The sequence below is a fragment of the Acomys minous genome, assembly GCF_964271855.1.
Source record: "Acomys minous genome assembly, chromosome: 6".
Taxonomy (NCBI): domain Eukaryota; kingdom Metazoa; phylum Chordata; class Mammalia; order Rodentia; family Muridae; genus Acomys; species Acomys minous.
The window spans coordinates 38,268,683-38,284,328 of NC_140487.1; the positions used below are offsets into that span (position 1 = coordinate 38,268,683).

The window sequence follows — 15,646 nt, forward strand, 5'->3', positions numbered from 1 at the left end:
TGTAATTAGTTTCAGAATACAAAAAAGCAAAACCAAGGAGAGTCTGACTGAGTAGGTCTGGAATGTGGTCTGGGCACCCATCACTAGGAGACATACACACCTGGGTTATATATCCCCATGAGTCACCGCCTACTGGGCATGCAGATGAACACCTCTAATCCCAGCACCTGGGAGGCACATGATTTCCATGAGTTCGAGGCCAGCCTGGTCTTTATAACAAGTTCCAGTACAGCCAGGGCTACATAGTGAGATCCGATCTCAAAAACAAAAAACCAAGAGTCATAATCACACGATCATCTCTAACAGAGTTCTACTTTGTGCCCTCTATTTATTTACGAAACCACGCTTGTGATCCAAATACAAGCAAAGAGTGCAGAGACCAATGCAGGCAACAAAAAGCTGATAAAAACATGGCAGAACAAAGGGTTTCAGCGGCAGGGCATTTATCCTTATCAATATATGTTTCTTTAAACAGTAATTACACTACATTAGCCAGGCCTGGTGGCCCACACCTTTAATCCCAGCACCGGGAAGCACAGGTAGATCTCTAAGTTAAAGGCCAGCCTGGTCTACAGAGTGAGTTCCAAAATACCAAGGTGACAGAGAGAAACCCTGTGACGTGTGTGTTGGGGGGGGGGGGGAGATTTATTATACTAATCATGGTTTTCAATTATACCAAAACAATCTATGTCAGACAACCATAAACAACAACACAGTATATTAGGCTTTCAATTCAGAAAACATGCTAAGTAAAGTTGATGTAAAAGAGAGTTTAGTACTCTGCTTTCTCCATTGAACTTACATTTTAAGGTCAGCATCACAGAACATTCTTGAAGTATTCCTGTAACCCACATGAGTCATGATGCTTATTCTCCAACAGTATCCCTCATGCATCCCCACTGCACAAGCCAGTCCAAGCCTCATCCCCTCCAGCCCAGCCCAGCCCAGCCCAGCCCGACCTAGCCCGGTCATCTTCCTTTACTACAGACAACTAATTTCTGTCCTTAAAAAGGTGTGCTTTTCTTTACATCTCAAAAATACTCGTTCACACTAAATCACAGAATCACAAACTGTTTACAGCTCTAGTTTCCAGAAATAAGTTGTGATATCTCTGGGTATTTCCATTCAAACTTACCCAGGTATATTTTAAAGAATATTGAGGACATTATTTTCATCATATAAACTTTAAGGTCCGATGATATTTTCAGTCTGAAGATACAGCCCAGGCAGGCCTTGAACACTTGCCCTTCCTGACTCAATCCTTCTGTTGCAGTGAGTAAAGGTACACATCACCATCTTCAGCTAAAATATCACTTTTAGCAAGTACAGACCACTTCATCAAAAACATCAAAAGCAACTAACCATTTTACACTCTCAAGCCAAAGAGTGTCTGTAACATAAAAGCACCTTTTGTCATGCATGCATCTTTGACTGAAATGTTTTCCTTACAGGGACATAACCGTATTAAAAGCAACACACTATTTATGAAAATATTAAAGACGCCATAATTGGTAAAATTTGACACTTATAAAGTCTGATCAACAAATGAAGGCTATATTCTGAGAATTAACTGCTTTGGGCAAGAAATAAGTTTTAAGATTTACTTATTTTTATGCACATTGGTATTTTGCCTACATCCACATCTGTGAGGGTGCAGATTACCTGGACCTGGAGTTACAGACAGATGTGAGCTGCTGTGTGGTTGCTGGGAATTGAACCAAGGTCCTCTTAACCACTGAGCCATCTCTCCAGCCCAGGAAATAAGTTTTTAACAGCAAATTTCCTGATAAGAGTCAGGCACAGTGGAGTACACCTTTAATCCCAGCACTCGAGAGGCAGAGGTAGACAGATCTTTGTGAATTTGAGACCAGCCTGGTCTACAAAGCAAGGGCAGGACACTCAGGACTACAGAGAAACCCTGTCTCAAAAACAACAATTCTAACTATTGTACTAACCAAGGACAATACAAGGAGTAAACACCAAACCCCTACTCTGATCTAGCCAATGGACAGATATTCTCCACAGTTATGTAGAGAGCAGGGACTGACTCTGACATGAACTCTGGTGCTCCATACTTGACCACCTCCCCTTGGTGGGGAGGCCTGATGGCACTCAAAGAAAGAATAAGCAAGCTACCAAAATGAGACTTGATAGCCTATGACCATATAGTGGGGGAGGAGATCTCCGTTGGTCACAGACCAGGGGAGAAGAATAGGGTGAAAGCAGGAGGGAGGGAGGAATGGGAGGATACAAGTGATGGGATAACCACTGAGTTGTAATCTGTATAAATTAATTAAAAACAACAACAAAAACTAAAGAAAAACAAAAATAAACTTACCGGTAAGTTTTAAATTTTTTGTTTGCTTACTTCAGTATTTATTCAGAAGAAGTGCTAACTGGGATATTCTGAAATATAATGTGGTCTTAATTCCCGCATTCCTGGCATACAACTACAAAAATCCTTGGACTTTCCAAAGCAGTGACTGTGTATTAATCAGCCGACAGACAGCTGGCAGCCCTGAGTAGCTTCAGGATGGGAAGCTTGTCACAGGAAAGACCACGCCAGAATAAGGCAAGGGTATAGCCAAAATCCTGTAGGGGTGGAGGTGCTGAAAGGCTGTTTAAGTTGACTGCCAACAGTCAATGATTTACTGAGTCACGCTTCTGTAATGCAACCTCCAGAGGGTGGTTGGCCTGGGGGGAGCATGCGGCTCCACACCCATTCCTCCACACCACACTTTATGCATCTTCCCATCCGAAATACTTGTTGAAATACTATACTCAAGTGTTAGGTGTAAATGTTGCACTGAGTTTCCTGAGTGCTCTATCAAATCCACCAAGTTACAGAAACTGCAATGAGCACCTGAGCAGGTAAGTCAGAAGCACAGGAGAAGTAAGCCAGCATTTGCACTGCTATCTGAAGGTAGAGAAGCAAGCTTGGAATCAAAAACCTCAAGGTGCGGTTTCTAGGCAGAGAGTAGCAGAACTGAATTTGATCAGAGCACACAAGGCTGGTACCCACTGAGGTAGCTGTGTTTGCTTGCAGGCAAAACGCACCCACATACATGGTTTCAAAGAATAGGAGTATACAACTGGGTTAGGTTTTTCTTGTATCTCTTCAGTCCACTACCCCACAGTATTCTTTAGAAGTTTCTCACCGTTGCTTACATATCTTAAGAGTTTCTAAAATAAATGCCTAGAGAACACTAACAGGAACACCATACTTCACAAAGACAATTATGGGGTGTGGGGTCTCCCAGAAGGCCCAGGATGATCAACTTGGCTGCCATTCCAGCCCATATCTAGTACTTTGAGATGGTCTACTCCAATATCTATTCCATCTACAAGCTGCTCGGTGTGTGGAGGAGCCAGTTCTGCACAACTAGATGTCTTTGTTGACTAGAGCTGGTCCTAGACCTGCCAGCCAGGCCCCAGCAAGGAGCCGCTGCTGTTACAGCCCAAGCTGCCTGTCCTGCTGGAAGATGGATGGAGAACGCAGGGAAGTGGTGCTGTCTGCAGACTACAAGCACAAAGGCCCAGCCTAGAGACATTGGGGTAAGGAGGTGTGCGGCAGTTGGCTTGCACGGAGCCTGCAAGATCCCCCTGACTCTGGGCAACAGCAGGATAGCTGAGACAAGTCTCAGTCCTGGTTAGAGAAATAGCAAGGACAGACATCCAAACATAAGTCCCCTAAGGGGCAAGGTTATGCTCATATTCAGTTCTGCAAATAGAGGTGAATATTCTTTACCGGAAGCATCACTGAACCCGAACTCTAACTTTATTAATGCTGTGTGCACAGCAATTTTCAGTGACTATTTATTTTTAGATCAGATTATTAAGTTACTCATATACACTGAATTTAGATTTTAAAAAAAATGAGATAGGTATTTTTGAAAAGAAATGACATTTGTGTACGCGCACACATGTGACTTTGTGCCCTTTAATGTTTTATAATTCTCTCTACAAACGTCATGAACCCCTACCTGTGAGTATCTTCCTACTTAGGACTTGCACAGGAAAGCAGTGGCCTCACCCATGTGCATCCAGAGCACCAACTGACCTCTCTAACAAATGACAGCCACCATGTCCCCCAAAACCGTGGTTATACATGATATATAAGTTTGGCTTTTAGAATGTCGTACATTCTAAATCTTCTAAATCTGATAGCAATCCACCCAGACATTTTTTTTACATTATAGTTATAGGCACAGAGACAGAAACTTATTAATGAAATTTAACAGGTTATGTCTAGAAAACATGCATCCATAAAATAGTGAAAAAAGAAGAATTCGGGGAAAAATGTTTCCCTATTATATCTTATACTACTTACAAATTTTCTTATGAGTGGTCTTTAAAAATAGTGTAATAGAAGCCTCTAGGCCTGCTGTCCAGACAGGTGACACTACCAACATATTACTATGTGAACTTACATTTTAAAAAATAAAATTTCAACACATCAGTTTTAATATACAGAATGATAGGAACAGTTCCTGCTATTGTGTCTGAGAAATTCTATGTACAATGCTGCAGTGCAGTGTGAAAGATTGTGAGCTAAGTTAATGTAAACTAGCCTCAACATAGTTGAGAGTATGGTATGCGCCTGTAACTCTAGCACTTGGGAGGCTAAATCAAGAGGATAGCAAGTTTGAAACCCCATTAAACACACACACACACACACACACACACACACACACACACACACACACACAGTGGTTTCAAAATATAGCAGGTACCTACCACATACAAACTTCTGTTGAGTCTCAGAATCTAAAGACCTCAAAACTCTTTATTAATAAAGCCAAAATAGCAAATGTATTTTTCAATAAATATAAAATCACATTTGTTTGTAAAGACTTTAGGAAACTATCATATGTATATATTTCTCAATATAAAAATCAGGAGAAAAATAATTGCTGACTTTTAAAAACTATACATGTATTTAAAATACATACATATGTACTTACATATATATGTAATGTATATTTTTTTAACAAGGCCCCAACTTCGGTGTCAAACCAAAACATATACAGTTACTGGAATACCAGGCTAGTGCACCCATCCCCTTGTCTTATCGTGTACCACAGAAGGTAGCACAGCAGTGGGAACTGTGACTACAAACCATTACCTTCTCTTCCCCAGCAAAGCAAGTCACTGAGAGCAAGTAAAGAACAATCCTGATCCTGCATTAGAGGATTATCAAAGAGGCAATGTAAGCTCATTAGACGTAAGAATAACGGGTCTGGAGATACATAACAATCTGTAACTCTGGGATTTCACACACAAGCTCATGTCATTTTACACAGAAGCATCTCGTGTATATTAAAGCACTCTGGTCCTGGCTGCAGTGACTGGTGCTACTGCTCTCTCAGAAGCAGCAATCTTCCCACCCTGCAGCTGGAGCTCAAATGGCAATGAAAAGACCCACAACTGAAAACCTGGTCGGTCCCGGGAAGCAAGAGAAACTCAGAGCAACAACCAAACACCCAAAATTCCATACAGATACTTGTTTTCACAAACAAAACAAAAACTGTAAGCTACACCATTATATTATGTCAAACACACAGGCTTAGTCCTTGCACAGCAAAGGCATCTCATCCCCACTCGGCCTACCACGCCCTAAAGACAGCGCGAGCCCATGGCAGGACAGATCTGAGGGTGAGGCCTGATTAGGTGAAGGCAGTGCTCAGCGCTGAGGCTGACAGCTGCACACAGGCAACACGCACACAGCAAAAAGACTCTGGTGCACAGTCAGTACCGACAATGGAGAGCAGTACAGGCAGGCACAAGCCAAAGTTATGATCTGGGGACTGAATCAGAAGCAAAGGCAGAAACTGCACAGCAGCTTTTTAATATCTATACCAAATCGTGCTGACAAAAAAAAAAAAAAAAAAAAAAGGAGGACTTTCTAATCCAAGGTGTATATGCTGTAAAGGGAGAATGAGTCTGTCTTGTGCATAAGACACCAGTGCAGAACCAGATGTGGTTATATACACCTGGAATCTCAAAACACAAGAAGCTGAGGCAGAAGGATTGCTGGGAGTTTGAGCCCCCTGTATAGCTGGGCTATACAGTGAGCTCCAGGCCAGTCTGTCTACAAAGAAACTTCAAAAACAAATGAAAACACAGACACACAGTCGCACACACAGTCGCGCGTGCGTGCGTACACACACACACACACACACACACACACACCACTAAGGTGTACCTGGGGCCACCATGTTTTCCATCCTGAGCAAATGGAGATTATCTGAGGATAGGAGAAAAGGTACAAACATGAATGATACTTAAAATAGATCAAAGGACATGCTGGACTCTAGCATAGATGGAACACGGAACCTTTTGGGCAGGAGAGCAACATAAGAGTAATGATCTTGTAAACAATCATGCCTGCCCACCTAGTGATAGTGTGATGTACATACACTTCAAGCTTAGTCGCAAGGACGGTATAGACTGCTGGCCAGAGATCATCACTGCCAGCTCCACAGAGAACAGGTGGATATATAAGCTGTCAGTAAGAAACACAAGCATGTTTGAAGCCATCTGTGTGCTTTAGCAAGATATACAGACAGCAGGGGACAGTAAAAATACAGAGAGAGTGGACTTCTTTTAAAGTGTACATACTAGGCTGGAGAGATGGCTCAGAGGCTAAGAGCCTCTGTTCTTCCAGAGGTCCTGAGTTCAATTCTCAGCATCCACATGGTGGCTCACAACCACACCTGTAAAGGAATCTGATGCCCCCATCTGGCATGCACATGTACATGCAGACAGAGCATTCAAACATTTAAAAAGAAATAAATATCTGGCCCTGTGGGGGCATGCCTTTTATCCCAGCACTCGAGAGGCAGAGGCAGGTGGATATCTGTGAGTTCAAGGCCAGCCTGGTTTACAAAGTTGAGGACAGCCAGGGCTCTGTTACACAGAAAAACCCTGTCTTGAAAATCAAACAAAACAAAACAAAAAAAGAGCATATACTAAAGAAACAAGATGCTGTTGGCCAACCCTTCAATCTGTCCCAATTCTTATTAGAGTCATAACACAAAGGTACCTTGACACAGACACAAACAAATAGGCTAGTGAATGAAAATTACTAGAAATAATTGGGGAATATACATCAAAATATTGAAAATGAACATCTTATTCTCTTTTAGAAATATATGCATGAGGAAGGGGACAATTCTAAGTGTTTTTCTCGTCTTTAAATATATATATACAGGGACTGAAGAGATGGCTGCTTAGTGCTTGCTATGTAAGTATAATGACCTAAGTTTAGTCTCCCAGATCCCACATAAAATATTGGGTACAATGGCATGCACCTGTAATCCTAGCACTAGAGAGGTGAAATCGTAGGTAGGCTTCCTGGAGCTCTCTGGCCAGCCTAGAAGAATGGCTAGTTCCAAGTTCTGTTTTAAAAACAAACAAACAAACAAACAAACAAACAAAAAAACCATAAGGCAGAGGGGGCTGAGGAGATGGCTTGTCAACTAAGGTAAGCCAGGGCTCAGTTCCCAGCAGTGCACTGAGTGGCTCACAACCACCTCTAACTCCAGCCCCTGGGTACCTGACACCTCTGGCCTCCACAGACACCTGCCCTAGCATGCATACACAAAGACACACACACACAATTTTATAAATTTTATATTTATAAAAATATAAAACAGAGGACTATAGAGATGGCCCAGATGATAAGAATGCTTGCTGCTCTTCTAGAGGACTTGAGCTGGTTTTCAGCACCCACAGCGGTGGTTAAGGACACTTACTACCCTTGCAGAGGACTGGAGTTTGGTTCCCAGCATCTACGTGATAGCTCACAACCATCTGTAACTCCAGTACCACATATAATGCCTCTTCTGACCTCCACAAACTCCTGTGCTCACCCACATAAAATTACATATATATAATCCAACATCCTCTTCAGACCTCACATATACATATTTATGCAGTCAAATAAATCTTTGAAAAATAATAAATAAGGTGGAGGGCATTGGAGAAAGATACCCAACATTGATCTTTGGCTTACACACACACGCATTTTAAGAAACGAAAATCTACCCAGGTCCAGCACAGTGGCTCATAGCTGGCAGCCCTAACTATATGTAGAGACCAGGGAGGCAAAACCTCTTGAGGGCAAGTTGGGCAACACTGCAAAGCACTAGCTCCAAAAAGAAAACAGGGAAATATAATGATTCCCAAGAATAATGGTTTACAGAAGGAAATATGCTATAAGGCCCCACATATAACTATTTTAATTCATTTAATTTTAATTAATTACAAATGAATTTTATTCGTATTTATCTAAAGACAGAACATGCAGCCTGACTAGGCTCACCTCATAGCCATTTGCTGAGCCTACACTACCATACCCAGCAGGTAAGGCAGTGGTTCTCAACCTGTGGATCGTGACCCCTTTGACAAACCTTTATCTCCAAAAATATTTACATTAAAACTCATAATAGTAGCAAAATTACAGTTATGAAGTATCAATCACTATGATTAGGAGTGCTACAACATGAGGAGCTGTAGTAAAAGGCTGCAGGTTGGGGAGGTGAGAGGCGCTGAGGTAAGGGTCCTTGCTGCCAGCCCGAGGGCCCAAGCTTGATATCCAGAAAGTACGCTGAAGGAGGATAAACGTAACTCCTGCAAACTGTTCTTTGCCCTCTAGAGGCACATCATGGCTTGTACAGCCCCTGCCCCACCCCACCCACATAATGAGTGAATAAATATAAAAGTAAATAAAAATAAAATTTATTTATAAGTGATAGATTTTTATATAGTGTCTCACGTGGCTGAACTGGTTTTGAATACTTACCTTCTTCAATATCTTCCTTACATCTCCCAAGTGCTGGAATTAACAAGCGTGCACCAGCATGACCAGCTTTAAAATTTTATTTTTAAGATAAAGTTGGCAACAAATATATAGTATAATGTTAAGATAAATAAAAATTTTATCTAGGAGACTACATTCAAACATTTTTAATTCAAGTAGAGAAGCAACAAAAAGAAATAAAAATAGTAACATAAAAATACTAAGTTGAGGGCCAGGCGTGGTGCTGCACGCCTTTAATCCCAGCACTCAGGGAGGCAGAGGCAGGTGGATCACCGTGAGTTCCAGGTCAGCCTGGTCTACAAAGTGAGTTCAGGACAGCCAAGGCTACACAGAGAAACCTTGTCTTGAAAAACAAAAACAAACAAACAAACACTAAGCTGACTGTGGTGGTACACGTACTTTGGGAGGCAGAGGCAGGAGGATCAGGTGTTTACGACTATGCTGTGGTACCTGAAATCCCATCTCAACAATGAAAAAAAAGGAAAAAATACTACATGAAATGTTCACACATGAAGTTAGATACAACTTTTAACTACCTCTATTTTGAAGAAAAGCTGAAGTCTGTTTACTGGAAATACAGATTAAGGTCTTGCACTAAATTAAGCATGAGAAAACAGAATGCAGATATACGTACAGGACTTCACTGTAACAACAAAAAAGCTGGTGACTTCAACAGGAGAAAAAGTCCTGGCAAACAACATGGCAGAACACTAACAGCACACTACGAATCTGGCAGCACAGCCAGATGTTATCACCACAGAACCTGCAGTCTACTTCCATAAAACAAAGCCCCTTTATAAACGGAAAATGAAATTAAACATCCATATTTTTGGGAAAAAAAACTACATCAGAGAAAATACTTGAAGTCATTGTTTATTCACTCTAAAATCTAGCCCATAGTGGCAACAGTAATAAATTTGCAATTATTCCTACATTAGAATAAAGATGAATTAAATCTTCAATTCTTACACAAATTTACTATGTGTGTTTTGTTAGTAATCAAGCTGAGAGCATGAAGTATGCTAAGCATGTGCTATACCCTAGCTTCCACGGAAAAGACCGAGTCCTTCTGGTGAGAGCCACTGTCTCCCTAAGCTACCCAGGATGAGTTAGCACCTGGGTCAGGGGCCATCCCTCCTGCCTCCTGATTCCTGAGGAACTGAGGCTACAAGGATGCCCACATTGCCCAGTCTTACTCCTTATTTTAAGCGAAGTCACAAGCTGGGCATTTGCCTATGAGTGACCCAGATTCAAGAAGCTGAGACAAAAGCATGGAAAGTTCAGGAGCAGGTTTTGGGCTACAGAGCAGTATTCTGTATAAATTAAATAAACAACAGGCAAAATACTCACAGTAAGAACACAGTAATTGGGTGAAACTGCATTTCAGTACTTCAACTATACTAAAAGAAAAATAGGCAAGAAAAAAGTGCTGCAAAGATTTATAGTGGCAGTTGTCACTGGAAGGTTAAATTGTAGGTGATAGCTTAAAGACCAGAGTTTGTCATGGCACCTTACCTGCAATCCCCAGCACTTTGGAGGATTCCTAGTAAAGATTGGCATGGTGGCGCACACCTTTAATCCCAGCACTCAGGAGGCAGAGGCAGGAGGATCGCTGTGAGTTCAAGGCCAGCCTGGTCTACATAATGAGGTCCAGAACAGCCAGAGCTACACTGTGAGACCGTGCCTCAAAAAATAAAAGAAAAGAAGGAAGGAAGGAAGAGGGGGAGAGAAAAATCTATAAGTGAGTTCAGGATAACCAAGGCTACACAGAGAAACCCTGTCTCTAAGGGGAAAAAAAAAAAAGACTACCCAAATCCTTGATCTCCAAGACTATCTGAATTCCACAGTAAATACAGCAGAGAGTAACTGAGGGAAACATGGTCGCCCTCTGGCCTCCACATGTACATGAGCATAACACATAAGTATTAATGCCAAGTTTAAGCACATTTACACATAGATTTTAACCCATTTATAGTAATATCTCATTTGTGAATAAGCTATTTTTAATCATTCTCTGGATAATTAAAAGTTCTTATATTATTTCATAAATATGTATAGGGTCTCTGTGATATTCTAAAGACACTCAAGACAAAATGCAATAATAGTGTTTGCTGATACTAAATGCTACTTTACTCAGTCCTTAAAATAATCCTATGAACTACTGCCAATTTCTTCAAACTGAGAAAGATCAACAGTGGCATCAAGAATAACCTTGCAATTATTCTTACATAAAAATAAAAACAAATTAAATTTTCTATTCTTAGAAAAATGTCATGTGTGCTAAGTGTGTGCTAGGCCCCCAACCTCTATGGAAGAGACAGAGTATCTTGCCCAACATAGAAAATATAATAGTTGATAAGCTATCCTCTTAAATCAAGATGGTCTACGAAGTTCATGTTCTTAATCACTTAACTATACTGTAGGCTGCCTTAAAGAATAGCCTACATGTTGATGAAAGAAATGAAATACAAACAACCGAAGCAGTAAAGCAAGGTGCACTAGGTGCAGCACAAGGTAGGGAAGCAAAGCAGGCACGTTTAACCTGGTTAGAAGGGACAGAGGCATCAAAAATACCAAAGTGGTTAACCGTTTCCACAAATCCTGCCAGGCATGTCCAACCCACAGCCTGAAGGCCGCCTAAGGCCTGAGTAGCCATGAGCACAGCCAACAACATAGCCAACATAGTCTTATGCCCTGATTGTGTGGATCTCAAGCACACACTCTGTAGATGACACAATGTGTTTCTGAATGCAAAAGATTAAACTCACCTAGTAGGCAAATGGTGGTAGACTATTCTCAGCAGACAAAACAACTAATGTTTTTGGAAATGACAAATACCTAACAACTTCTTACCTTAAAGTCTTAAAGATTTTTAGGACTAAAGATGAAGTAGTCAATGTTTGTGATAAGTAAATTTTCTGTAAATATATTAAAGTTATACCATAGGATTTTAGATGATTTTAAGTGAAAAAGCAAAGCTCATTTCCCATGTTTGCATCTGTCAGCACTCAGGAGGCAGGAAATCTATTCACGCTGTCTAACACTGATTTCCCACTATCCCACTATCCTCACTTCTAGCCCTACCCTTGAGCTGGGTGTGTGTCAGCATGTGATACGGCAAGAGGAACTGCTATCCTAAGCACAAATAACTATTCTTTTGTCTAAAACTAGTAAAGACTGGTATTATTTCAATCCATAATGTCATCACAAAATCCTTTTTGTTATTCAAAATTAAAACAAATATATTTTCAAAAGACAATGCTGTTTACAGTGCCCCATAGTGTGGCTTCCCAAACCAACAGAGGCAAGATATAACTAACTGAAAGTTTTTATGGACACTGGGTATGAAATATTAAATCTAAGCAAGTAAGATGGATCAAGACTTTAATTTAGAAATGCATGCCTTTAATCTCAGCACTTGGGAGGCAGAGGCAGGAGGATCGCTATGAGTTTGAGGCCAGCCTGGTCTACATAATGAGGTCCAGAACAGCCAGAGCTATATTGTGAGACCATGCCTCAAAAAAGAAAAGAAGGAAGGAAGGAAGAGAGGGAGAGAAAAATCTATAAATAAAAGAAAGCAGCCAAATGAGCCATCGCTACAATACCCACATAAAATGAGGGTAGTAGTTTATAAACACTGGTTCACTGAAGATCTTCAAAATGCGGAATATGACATAACGTCTTCAAAGAGACAGACACTGGTTTGATGATTCACTTTAAATTATAGGAGGCGATACCATGAAATGAGGTTTGTACTCGTACAGGCACCGGACCTGGAGGGTAGCCAGACAGTGTACACGTCAGCCTCGCCAGAGACAATCAGAAAGTCAAGTCTCTGAGGCGTCCACAGAGGTGCCTCTCTAAAGCAGCAGCTTCGCTTCTGATCCAGCATGACATGGAACGGTGTAACTTCTGAAGGAATTCTTTAGGTTGCCAAACACTTTCCTTAGTTTTAAAAATTACAAAAGTAAGATGGAAAATCTGACTGATGTTATTTGTCGTAATCCCCTGCATATTCCCACTCCTGCTGTAAAGTCTGCTAATAAAAGAGTCAGTAAACTCCACCTCCACTCGGCACCGTCAGAAAAGCACTTACACCTTTCTTGTCCCAATTAAATATTCTACCTCCTAGGAAAAGAACGTGCATATATTCTTGTTCATCAAACCATTCTCACTAAAACACTCAGGAGTAAACAGTCTAAGCTAGAGGGCTGGAGAGACGGCTCAGTGGTTAAGAGCACTGACTGCTCTTCCAGAGGACCTGGGTTCAATTCCCAGCACCAACATGGCAGCTCATGACTGACTGTTACTTCAAGATCCGACACCTTCACACACACATACATACAGGCAAAACACAAATGTACATGATAGATAGATAGATAGACAGACAGACAGACAGACAGACAGACAGATAGGTAAGAGTCTAAACTGATAATTCTTTGGGGGCCTGACATTCATATCTGAAAGAAATGCTACATCTTAAATCTCACTTCAACTTCTGTCTTTAAAAAGCAGGGGACTTTAAAAAGACCAGAGAGCATTTGCTGTGACTGTGACACACATTCCCAAACTTGACTACTTCAACTCAGATAAGTAAAGACTTACAAAGTCTTACTTCCTATGACCATGTTCCAGATATTACACATTGGTGCTCACATGTGAATCCGTAAGGACCACAAACACCCAGACAATAGTAAAGTCAGAAGTAAATATTCTACATGTTTATTATCCTTGCCCTTTAATGGCTCAATGATAACTTAGTTATTTTACCTGGAGGCAATGTGGAAAGGTTCTAACATGCATTAGAAGAAGGAAGAGGAAGGAACAGAGGAACAGACATTTAAAAAAAACAACAAAAACAAAACCTCTACAAGCTGAGCCAGGCGTGGTGGGGCACTCCTTTAATCCTAGCACTTAGGAGGCAGAGGCAGGTGGATCTCTGTGAGTTCAAGGCCAGCCTGGTCTATAAAGTTCCAGGACAGACAAGACTATATAGCAAAGCCCTGTCTCAAAAACCCAAAACCAAAACAAACAACAAAACCCTCTTACAAGCGTAAACACAAACATAAATGTCTATAGTGTCAGTAAGTACAGGATGAACTAACAACTTTGAAAATCATTTGACTACAAAATGGAAATACTTCTGGGAAGTGAAAAAGAATACTGCTTTGAAACAATGCTTAAAATAGTTTGTCTTGGAGCTGAAGAGATGATCCAGCAGTTAAGAGCACTGGCTGCTCTTCCAAAAGATCTGGGTTTGACTCCCAGCACCCACATGACGACTCACAACCATCTGTAACTTTAATCCAAGGACATCTAATGGCATCTCTGGCTTCTGTGGGCACTACATACACATGGAACACAGACATAGATATGGTAAGACCCTCTCTCCAAAATAATAATAAAAGTATTTTTCCTCTTCAGCTCCCATATATTGCATTTTAAATAAACTCTCGGCTTCTTGGGGCCTTTAACTTCCATACATACACTAAGATATTTACCCAATATTTTAAAAAGCATTTATTTACCAAATATCTACCAAAGTTTAAGCTGCTTAGTTAAAGTAGCCTCTGGCTGTACTATTTCAGGCTTGATCTGCAATGCCTTGTTTTCATCATCTATTTTGCTTGCTTGCTGTTTAGATGATGTTCAAGAATAATTATTACCAAGTCAGATCAAGGAATGTAAAGAAAAAAACAAAAACAAAAAAATAAGAATGCTAAGTTAAAGGACAAAAACGGTGTCAGAATCAAAAATGATTTAACTTTTTAGAAAAGGATTGCACGGTAGAAAAAGGATGTAAGCTTTTTTTTTTCTTTTACTTCTAAAGAATTCTAATCCTGATACCAAAATTAGACAGTGACATATTGAGATGTATAACAAGACTGAGCTAAATTTAAGATGTTCCTTCTCTGAAGCACTCACCGGCTCCCAGTCTACTTATTCAATAGTTTGTTACCCTAGATACTTGCTTACATTATCTCACTTAAGTACCACAATTACTCAGGTGGTGTGCAGTAATATAACGCTAATCTCCAACTTGGAGAAGGGAACCTGTTTGCCAAAGGTACACAATGCAAGTCAGTGGGCAAGCTAGCTGAAAGTGTGGTCTAGCTCTACAGCACGTAATTACCACTGTTCTGCGCTGCCCATAGCACCTACCATCCCTCTTTACCATCCATACACATCATCTCCTTAAATCCCTTAGCCATGAATGAGACGGATATCAGCATCCTCACTTTAGTGTTCAGGTGAAACTTGCAGAGGTCGGGCGACTTGCAAGGACTAACCTTTGAAGCCCAGATGGTCTTTGCAATGTATCACACTCTTCAGCACTAATGTTCACCTTTCCCATTATAAGAAAAAAAGAATGACTCTATGTGCAGGAAGATCAAGTCACACCTGACTTTTTATTAGAATCAAAACTGGGGGCTAGAGAGAGAGCACAGAGAGTAGTTGCTGCTCTTGCACAGGAGCCAGGATCGATACCCAACCCTCACACAGTGGCTCACAACCCTCTGTAACTCCAGTTCCAAGGGTTCCATGCCCACTTCTGACCTTCACGAGCATCAAAGCAGGCCTGTGGTGCACATACGAAACACTCATGAAACAAAATGGATTAATCTAATTCTTAAAAAGAGTAGCTATAACTAAAACTTCACTTTCTGAAAGAAAAAATGACTATTTCTCATGGTTTTGCTTTAAGTCACTCAAATTGCTAACTTGGCACAGCCTGGAGTCATCTGAGACTCCTCTCAACTGAGCACTTAAGCCAGATCAAACTTGTCTGTGGCTACGCCTGTGAGGTTTTATCTTGATTAT

At 40.9% G+C, this 15,646-nt stretch overlaps 1 protein-coding gene across 8 annotated transcripts in view; it reads right to left on the reverse strand.

Annotated features, from left to right (window-relative positions):
- The window catches only part of SRPK2 (SRSF protein kinase 2), a gene marked incomplete at its 5' end in the record, with an annotated part of 194,658 nt that overhangs the window by 86,225 nt on the left and 92,787 nt on the right, over window positions 1-15,646 (reverse strand). The window lies entirely within an intron of this gene.